This window comes from Lytechinus pictus, chromosome 18 (assembly GCF_037042905.1).
Source record: "Lytechinus pictus isolate F3 Inbred chromosome 18, Lp3.0, whole genome shotgun sequence".
Lineage (NCBI taxonomy): Eukaryota > Metazoa > Echinodermata > Echinoidea > Temnopleuroida > Toxopneustidae > Lytechinus > Lytechinus pictus.
In genome coordinates, this window is record NC_087262.1 from 14,263,711 (window position 1) to 14,275,400 (window position 11,690).

Here is an 11,690-nt window from a genome sequence, read left to right on the forward strand (position 1 = left end):
ACGCAATTATCGCGCTAGTTCGTAGGATTTATCTCGAGATTGCAATCCCAAGTCAACTTGGGATTATTTGCAAAATTGCGCACTATTTTACGAATTATCACGCTAATTCCCAGGTGCAGACGCACTCGGGATTATTTATTCACGGCTTCAGACCATAATGCATTGATGCCTTGCTTGAGCACGAATCGCTCTTGCGATGGTGGAGACGGGGTTTCTTGAATCTCGAGATGAATCGCGAAGAGGGCCGATCGGGCTAAAATCTTGAGATTCAGCAAACTCGGGATGGTGCAGCACCGCCTTTTGACGCCGTTCAGGGACTTGACACTGACGCTGTACTGTTATGAAACAGGGCCCTAGTTGGAATGCTTTGCTTATTTTTGTCATATCACTTGTTTTCAACTGGGAGCATTTGGCACATATATATATTTTTTATTCATTTTCATGGTCATTTTCTTTGATTCTATTCAAACTCAATGTTATATTGTTACCACAACTGGGATATATGTTTAGTCTTAATTTTTAGTGCAATTATGAGAAAATCCTCTTTCTAAAATACCGTTCCAAAGATGCCTGTACACATGAAAAAAGGGCATTATTCTCAAAAGTGACAAAATTAAGTTAGTACCTTTTAAACCCACTTCTCCATTTTGAATAATTATACGTGAAGATGGTGCAAGGTGGCTGTGCATTATTGTGACTTACATTTACTTTGTGAATCTCTTTCATTTCCTTCAAAATTGCTTTAATGAACGATCAACAATTGCTGGCGAAAAGCTCTTATTTCCTGGGAGCCCGAAGCCAGACTACTTAAGAGTATACATAATAACATTTTTCAGGGTTTTATAAGACAAAATTATACTATTCAACAAAAGGACGAGCACATTGCCAGCGAGATGGAATTGTAAAGATGTCCATGATCATTTTTTTTCTTGTATTTGATCGCAGTTTATTTTTCTCTTTATCTCTCACAATACTTTAGTGATCTAGATAATTTTGTTTCCAGTAAAGAAACAGTAAAAGGAACAAACACCAAAGCAATATTGATCTTTTTCATGAAAATAATGAAATAAGTATATAGTTAGAGACTATTCTGATGGTATCGTTGTATCATTATATTTCCATAGATGGTATAAAAAGAGGATTAATATCTAATTGTTCATTAGTTTACAGTTTTTGAAGAAGAAAGAAGAAAAATGGAAGAAATTTTTGTACATGTTGATTGATATTTTAGTACATTTTTTATCAGTTTAATGTTTTCTTCTCATTGTCATAATTTTTGTCTATTTCAAAAATTTGATTAGACCTGGAAGAAAGCCTTCATCTTGCAGTTTATTTTCCTCTATATCTCAATCTAATATTTTGGTCTTCAGTAAAGGAACAAAAAGGTGGAATAGGATCATTGGTGATGAATGAAATGGTGGATGAATTTTTGATCTTCTCTAATATTACATAGAGCTCTACATAATACACAATTAAAACTGTGACGTATCATACCATAATGTTATTTGATTGTTAGCTAGCATGATCTTATTTAACATGTTATTTGATAACATTTGATTTGACTGGAATCAGGGTTCATGACTGAATACTAACTTAGGTGTAGTATTTAATAACATATTATTTCATGATATATGTATTCTTATCTATACACAACAAAAAAAGTAAGTCCCCCCTTAAACAAACATCAATAATTTCCGAACCAATGCGAGTTTTTAATATATTTTTACATGAGCGTGTAGGTAATTTTATAAGCTACCCTCTGAGTAAACGTTATGGACGTATTTCACTTCATGCTTCAGTGAGCACCGTCAGAAGGCAAAAATGTCACTTTTCAAAAGTCACAAGCCAAATATCATGACTTTGATTCCATTTTATTGGAACAAATTCCACATTCTCATCATAAAAAATAGTCAGAAGGCTTGTAAAAGGTACTCTCTAAAAGACGATACAACTTTTTTGGCTAAATTTCACGGTTGAATAAACACAAGTCCAAATTTGCTATAATCGGATTTTTTACACATTTATATCAATAAAAATGATAGAATATGATGACGTTTATTTTTTGAAGAGTTTCTTCAACAATATTCATCGTTTCACGGTTCAATGAACATTTATTGAAAACAAAAAATACGATTTTCAAATATCATAGGCAAGTATTGGTTCATTTTGGGAACTGAAAATGATCTTTTCTCTTTTTCGTTATGTTCATGACCAATTAACATGCTTCAATGATTCAAAGGCGTTTAATTAAATATCCACGCTTGAATGAACATGTGGAATGCGATTAGCTCTTTTGTACGTTATTGGAAAAAATGCAATTTGTTACTATGGATATCTGTCACAAACCTCCTTGCATAGTTCATTTGATTCGATTTTTATGAAAATCCCGACGTTTAATGCATCAGTGAGCACACAATATTCGAAAATTATGCAAACGAGAAGAAAGTTCAAGGCCTTGGCCCCACTCTGTGTCGTATCGAATGGTTATTTTGGTGTGCGCGCCTTTTGGATTGTGTTACTCTGAAGCCATGTACGAAGTTTCATGAAAGAACTATTGGCAGAAGTAACAAAAACCGTCCATGAAACAAACCCTCATTTCATATTTGTTAAAATGTTGACTTCGTCTCTCATAGACTTGTGTACATTATGGGTTCACATGTTTAAGAATAAGTAACCCCTTATTCAATATGGTGGAACTTTTTTTCACGGCTGTCTTTAGTAATGTCATTTGGCAGTAATGTTTATCAACCTATGGGCAGAATTCTGTGCAAAAATGAAATCGATTTGTTCATTTATGGATGAGTGAGCACGCATCAAAGTGGGAAAATTGGTATTTTCAATGTCACAGACTCATTTTAAAGGGTAATAAAGTGAATATTGGGGGCAAATTCGGTTTCAAATAAGACTTAAATTGCTAATGTTTTTATCATACATCATTTCTATCACCACACACTTTCCGAACTTTAAACATTTTCATGGTTGAGCGAGCACATTCGAAAACCTAGGAAAGAATACTCTTTATACTGCATAAATGTATTCTTTTCCTAACAATTTCTCATGATCAGTTTAATTTATGGACAAATCAGTGGTGGGTCCAGAATTTTAAAATGGGGGAGGGGCCTATAATCGGGGGAGCCACCAACATTTTCAAATTCTAACATGATCTAATAAGTTGTAGAGGATACTACCATAAACCCCTATGATGATACGTCACAATACAGGGGCCGGGAAAGGGTTTTCAAAGTGGGGGGGGGGGGGCTGACCATGCAAAAAATCACAATCGTATGGTCATTTTTACATTTGTTTACATGCTTTTGGAAAAAAGTGGGGGGGACTGAAGGTCCCTGCCCAGCCCCCCCCCCCCCCCCCGCTTCCGCGGCCCCTGCAATACACTGTGCTCACTGAACCATGAACATATGATATCAAAATTGTGTGTGGAGTGGCTAAATGATGGTTAGTAAAACAGCATAACACCATAAAATTCACCTAAAGACAACATTTGCCCAACTTTGTATTTGCACAATCTGAAAAACGACTCTTGTGACTTTTAAAAATGGTCATTTTTAATTTAATCTTTAATTACTCATGCATGACTCAACCGATCAATCTTATTTTTCCCCAGGAGTTGCTTAATGAGTGTAGAAAAGCACCTACGGAATATCATATCTCAAAATAATTCCGTTCAAAAGTTACAGCAATTTGATTTAGGGGGGACTTACTTTTTTTGTTGTGTATATTTCCTTCTCGATGACCTTGTTAAATAGTTGAATAATACACAACTGCAACTGTGATATTCAATAACATGTTATTGATGTATTTTTGTCCTTTTTTTTGCTGACCTTTTTCATATTTCGTTTGCTTCTCAATGCAGGTCTGGTTAATGCACTGTAGTGACTGACTCGAAATGCTTCTGGAATCAGCCAAAAGTAAGTAAGATCAATTGTTCTGCAATAACAATCTAGCGAACATATAGTACAGGTACATTAAGGTACAAAAGTATGGGCTTATACATTTGAAATTGGATTTTTGTAGCGCAATACATCAGCAGATTTTATCTTCAGAATATGCCCCCAGCCTAGTTGTGGCAGTCAAGAAGGTAGGCCTATATGAGGCCGTTCTCATTACGCTTTCTAAAACTAGTTTACTGGAAACCGATTCAGGAAACCACTTTGGAAGACCGCTTTGCTAGCGTTCCCACTTGATCACATGAAAGTGGTTTTCAAAATCACTTCACGTAAAGCGCTCTTGTTGCTATGGAAATGCTCTCAGTGGGGTGACACGTTTCGCGCAAAATTCGAAACCGCAGCATAAGCATTCTACACCTGTCGTGTGGAGTAGCGCGCTCAAAATGTGCGAAGATCGCTTCCCGAAGAACGGTTGTGTCCTCACTTACGCTAAAACCAGTTTAACGAGGCAAAGCGATCTTGAAAACTACATCGCGAGGTGGTTTTCCAAACTGGTTTGGAAGATCGCTTCCAAGACTGCTTTGACCGTTCTCACTACTCGTTAAACTAGTTTCCACTAAACTAGTTTCCAGTAAACTAGTTTTAGGAACGTAGTGAGAACAGCCTCTATGATTTAATGCCTACATAAAGGATTGTGCCAAATGAATTTGTGCACTTTCCGAAATTTCTCTTTCTTGCAAACTTGAGTTTGCATAACCTCTCCAATGAGTTCTCTTTTCAAGACTGCTTTATGTCTCGCCTCTTTTTACAATCAATCCTCAATCTTGTTTTCCACTTCCAAATTGAACATTTCCCTGCACGGGTTAGAACCAAGTCAGGTTGCATTCCGATGGAACTCACTCTCTCAACGCTCTGGAAGGATGTCTGCGTCGGGTGCAATTACTGTTGAACTTGTATCATTTTTCTATTTGCATTTTGTCTCTTGTCTACTGGTTTGAGTTCATTTCGCATGCAATGAGTGATTTCCTCAAAAAAGACTTCGAAGTGCGAAATAAATTTGTGCAATTAAGGAGGTGCGATGGCTCAGTTGGTAGAGCAGTGGTCTCACAATCCAGTGAGCCGGGTTAGCTAGATTCCCACTTGGTGCGCTATAGTGCCCTTTGGTAAAGCATTTATCCTCATTACCAGGTCCCTCAGAGAGGATCTTGGGCCTTCAGTCCTCTGGTTGATTGCTTATAAGTATTCACAATGTCTTGGCAATCAGGTAAATATATATCATTACCATCCACCATTTTATATCCATATATAAAATAAAAGTGAACTGCCTATTCTAGTGGAATTTATACTCCTCATGTTATGAGGCGCCGAATGTACCATTATTATATAGAACAATTATTTGTTATATAATCATTATTTATTAAATAATAACTATTATTTATAAATAATTTACATTTTATTTGTAAATAACTACTATTATATAAAATATCATTTCTAATTATTTATATATAATTCCAAGTAATACTTCATTATTTGTAAATAATAATAGTTCGACATTCCATTATTTATAAATAATGATTATTTGTTTTTCATTATTTATAAATAATGATTATTTGTTTTTCATTATTTATAAATAATGATTATTTGTTTTTCATTATTTATAAATAATGATTATTTGTTTTTCATTATTTATAAATAATGATTAATTGTTTTTCATTATTTATAAATAATGATTATTTGTTTTTCATTATTTACAAATAATGATTATTTGTTTTTCATTATTTATAAATAATGATTATTTGTTTTTCATTATTTATAAATAATTTGTTGAGTTTTCCATTATTTATAAATAATGATTATTTGTTAAATAATGAAAACGTCTACTTCATTATTTATAAATAATTTTTTCGAGTGCACCATTATTCTCATTATTTATAAATAATCATTATTTAATGTTCGAGTTTTCCATTATTTATAAATAAAGATTATTTGTTAAATAATGAAATATCTACTTCATTATTTATAAATAATAATTTTGTTTCAATATCCCATTATTTATAAATAATCATTATTTATAAACAATTTTTACAGTTTGCCATTATATACAAATAATCATTATTTATATACAAATAACCATTATTTATTAAATAATGCCATTATTTATTAAATAATGCCATTATTTATTAAATAATGCCATTATTTATTAAATAATGCCATTATTTATTAAATAATGGAAAACTCGCTATAACATGCAAATGTGGGACCGCCCATGATATGAATATTCATGATGCGATTTCCTTTTTCGTGATTTTTCTTCACAAATTTTTGTCCATTTCCTCTTCATAATGACATTTCTTGAAGCAATTTTCTAGGGATATGGTCTGATTGTAATATTCTTCATTTTCTATATAACTTCGTCTTCGTAGAAATATCAAAAAGTGTAATTTTATACGATTTTTCCTACAGTTCACAATCCCCATAGGCGCGCGTGTACGGTAGGGACAACCTGTGAATCGACGGAGTGCTCTTCATCGAAATACTACGTTGGTTGGTCCCCGGAAGTGGCGGGCGGAATTTAGCCCGAATCCTCGATGGAAGTCGATCAAGTGCATATGAGCTGAGAGAGTGAAATATCAGTGTACTTGTACAGGCCCTTCTACTTTTTATAAATATTTTTTGTTGCTTTTTTTGTTAAGTTAATTTTTCCTGGTGTAGAAATAAGTTTCAGTTCTAATAATGCACTTCAAATACATTTTGGAGTGTCTGTTTGAGGCGTTTGGGGCGATTTCACCCTGGCCCCAAAATGCTCGCAACGACAATACGGGGGCATGATGACCCCTAATTTTTTAAAAACTTATTTTTCTATTGAAAATTATCACAAAATTCACCAAAAGTGTGCACGAAAGCCTTCGTATTTCACTTTTAAAACTCCAAAAAGTGCCCAAATGACAAGCTTGGTCGCTTCGCTGTGTCGCTTTCAACTTGAGAACGTTTACGCGTCTGCTTCCCCCCCCCCCCCCCCTCCTCCGAAAGAAATTCTGTATACGGCCATGCTCTAAAGAGCCTGGCTCATTGATTTATGTATACTTCATTTTCATTATTTTTATCTCATTATCATCATGGCCTTACGCAGAATTTTTTCCGGGGGGGGGGGGGTGGGGGGAGCAGGACGCGCGTAAACTTTCTCATAAAAATCTTGAGAAAGCGAAGCGACCAAGCTTGTCATTTGAGCTTGGTCGCGTCGCTGTCTCGCTTTCAAGATTTTTTTGAGAAACTTTACGCACGTCCTAGCTGCCCCCCCCCCCCCCCCCCGGTAAAAATTCTGTGTAAGGCCATGATGATAATGTGATAAAAATAATGAAAATGAAAAGTACATATAAATCAATGTGCCATATGCTCTTTTGAGCATGGCTGTTCACAGAATTTCTTTCGGGGGGTGGGGGCAGACGCGTGTAAACGTTCTCAAGTTGAAAGCGAGACAGCGAAGCGACAAAGCTTGTCATTTGGGCTTGGTCCCGTGGCTGTCTCGCTTTCAAGATTTTTTTGAGAAAGTTTACGCGTGTCATGCTCCGGCCCCGGCCCCCCTGGAAAAAATTCTGCGTAAGGCCATGTTGATAATGAGATAAAAATAATGAAAATGAAAGTATACATAAATCAATGTGCCAGGCTCTTTAGAGCATGGCCGTATACAGAATTTCTTTCGGAGGAGGGGGGGGGGGGGAGCAGACGCGTAAACGTTCTCAAGTTGAAAGCGACACAGCGAAGCGACCAAGCTTGTCATTTGGGCACTTTTCAGAGTTTTAAAAGTGAAATACGAAGGCTTTCGTGCACACTTTTGGTGAATTTTGTGATAATTTTCAATAGAAAAATAAGTTTTTTAAAATTTAGGGGTCATCATGCCCCCGTATTGTCGTTGCGAGCATTTTGGGGCCAGGGTGAAATCGCCCCAAATGCCTCAAACAGACACTCCAAAATGTATTTGAAGTGCATTATTAGAACTGAAACTTATCTCTACACCAGGAAAAATTAACTTAACAAAAAAAGCAACAAGAAATATTTATAAAAAGTAGAAGGGCCTGTACAAGTACACTGATATTTCACTCTCTCAGCTCATATGCACTTGATCGACTTCCATCGAGGATTCGGGCTAAATTCCGCCCGCCACTTCCGGGGACCAACCAACGTAGTATTTCGATGAAGAGCACTCCGTCGATTCACCGGTTGTCCCTACCGTACACGCGCGCCTATGGGGATTGTGAACTGTAGGAAAAATCGTATAAAATTACACTTTTTGATATTTCTACGAAGACGAAGTTATATAGAAAATGAAGAATATTACAATCAGACCATATCCCTAGAAAATTGCTTCAAGAAATGTCATTATGAAGAGGAAATGGACAAAAATTTGTGAAGAAAAATCACGAAAAAGGAAATCGCATCATGAATATTCATATCATGGGCGGTCCCACATTTGCATGTTATAGCGAGTTTTCCATTATTTAATAAATAATGGCATTATTTAATAAATAATGGCATTATTTAATAAATAATGGTTATTTGTATATAAATAATGATTATTTGTATATAATGGCAAACTATAAAAATTGTTTATAAATAATGATTATTTATAAATAATGGGATATTGAAACAAAATTATTATTTATAAATAATGAAGTAGATATTTCATTATTTAACAAATAATCTTTATTTATAAATAATGGAAAACTCGAACATTAAATAATGATTATTTATAAATAATGAGAATAATGGTGCACTCGAAAAAATTATTTATAAATAATGAAGTAGACGTTTTCATTATTTAACAAATAATCATTATTTATAAATAATGGAAAACTCAACAAATTATTTATAAATAATGAAAAACAAATAATCATTATTTGTAAATAATGAAAAACAAATAATCATTATTTATAAATAATGAAAAACAAATAATCATTATTTATAAATAATGAAAAACAAATAATCATTATTTATAAATAATGAAAAACAAATAATCATTATTTATAAATAATGGAATGTCGAACTATTATTATTTACAAATAATGAAGTATTACTTGGAATTATATATAAATAATTAGAAATGATATTTTATATAATAGTAGTTATTTACAAATAAAATGTAAATTATATATAAATAATAATAATTATTTAATAAATAATGATTATATAACAAATAATTGTTCTATATAATATTGGTACATTCGGCGCCTCATATCATGTGGCATTAGAAGATACGTAGGTTTCCATCGCAAGCCAAGCGTAAGTCCTCATATCAACTGCAATGGCACGTTGCAATTTAGCTCAAATCACTGCCAATTTGTGTTTAAAGCTAAATGACAGTAGTTGCAGTAAAATACTGATTTCGTGAGCAAGTCTGTAAAACCAAGGTTAAGTATTACTATATCATCGTGGATCTAGATCTGGTCCAGTTACATAAACTGAACTTTGTGAAATCATAATATCTAGCTAAAAAACGATCACACTGAAAATCGCCAACACGCTTATTTTGCTTATTTCTCAGCAATTACACAATTTCTTCCATTAGTCATAATTGATTTGAAATAAAAATTTAATTCAACGATAGATCATGATTCTATTTGTATGTATCTGAATAAAACGACTCGTGGATGACTGAATGGTCAGTCGGCTAAAGCATGGTATTTCATAGGGTCTCAGAAATATTTGTAAAAGATGAGATTGATGCGATGAAAATAATATTTATTTCTTCCCATAGAACAGTAAACTCGCAAAGAGCGGTTAACATAATGCGTTATGATTGGTGACAAAGTAAATATTGTCGTATGTCCCCCAAACTTACACATCTGTACAATGTTTCTTCTTCCAGGGGGGCGTTTCATCAACATTTTTGTCCGACAAGTTGTCAGATCTGACAACTTTTTTTGGATTTTGATTGGCTGAGAAGCACTGTTACTATGGTAACTGTCGGATAAAATGGGAGTTGTCGGATAAAACGTCCGACAAGTCATTTCATGAAACGCTCCCCAGGTTGACATAAACATGTCACAAAAAAACACATATGCTTCAATGTTTCATTGGCTAAACAATTAAATTTTCACGCATATCTTTCCATCAATTAAAACATTATACAGCTGAAAGGTGACTCCACGTTAAATGCAATGGTTTATAGCCTATACGCACGGAAGAATTTGACATCTGTAGGATGTGAAGTATCTGTTCAGAAGTCAGGATAACATTGCTGGAAAGAATATAGTATGTCACGCAGTGTGTTTACATAGTTGACTACCTAAAGATGTTTTGTTCACACTGTTAAAATGCTCATATTAGCATGGACTTCAGGCTGAAATTATTATGCGAACACCTCGACAGTGTCAATGCACTTGTGTTCATATAATGTGAGGATTTGATTCATGCCATTAAAATGCTCAAGTTTACAGTGTGAAGGTGATTTCACATTGTGTTCCACACTGTGGATACACTGTCTGACATTGTACTGTTACCGGTATTATGATATATGTCTGAATGGTCCATTTCCTTAAAAATGATGCATTATCTTTAGGTACAGTTTGGGTATTTTTGTGTGAAAATGCACACTGAGCGTCTTTTCCTCTTTTTTTTTTTCAAGATCCTCCACCTCAAACCTGACCTGCTCATTCCTGCATTGAAGGAAAGACGCATCTATTGATTTCCCCCCTGCTATTTCCATCTCTTTTATTCCCCTCACGGTGGCTCAACATGCATGAATTCCTCCCTCCGTCTTGGGGGTCCCCTTTCCGATCTACAAAATTTCCACTGCTGTGCACCGAGGATGACGCAAGTCCCGTTCATTTGGATGGTTTCGTAAACAACTCTCTAAGGTGCCTCTTTAAACTGAAAATCACTATGAATATGTATTTCCATTGATTTCATTAAACAAACCAGGGGAATAATGATAGGACCCTAATCTCCAAAATGGAGTTGTTTATGGATTAAAGAGGCAGCAGCAGCACTAGGAGAGGAGAAGGAGAGGGGTGGGGTAATGGAGGAAAGGAGAGGAGGGGGAAGGGGAATGGAAGGATGGGGGGGGGCAAATGGAAGGCAAAAGAATATAATGTTGAGGTAGGAGTGGACAAGAAAAATAGATTTCAGTTTTCTATTCATAGGATTTGCATGTTTCATCGTGATAATCTCCATGTGTACCAGTGGCCAAAAGGCAAAGTACTACATGAATATTATGGATATTATTAAGGTTGCCTCAACTTGCCTGCAAAGTTCCACAAAATAAAAACCACGGATATGACCATTTGAATAAAAAGTAGTATCTGCAAAAGATGGTATGAGAGCTTTGTGGAGCGTTGTGGCCCAGTGGATTAGTCTCCGGACTTTGAAACAGAGGGTCGTGGGTTCGAATCCCAGCCATGGCGTAATTTCCTTCGGCAAGAAATGTATCCACATTGTGCTGCACTCAACCCAGGTGAGAATTGGTACCTGGCAGGAATTTATTCCTTGAAATGCGTGTGCGCTGCAATCTTAGTAATTACGGCTGCCAAGCTACAGCTGGGGTAATAATATCCAAGTCCTTTGGAAGTGCATAGAGACATTCATAATTGTGATATGCGCTATAAAAGAACTGTATATTATTATTATTATTATTATTAGTGTATAATGGAGCAGTCATATTATGATTTCTTGACCTACCATGCACAAAGCTCTTTTCTGTATAAGGTCTTTATTCCTTATATACAAAGTTCCATGTTCCTTTAAAACACAAGCAATAATTCAAGTTTATTTGAATAAAATGAAAATCAA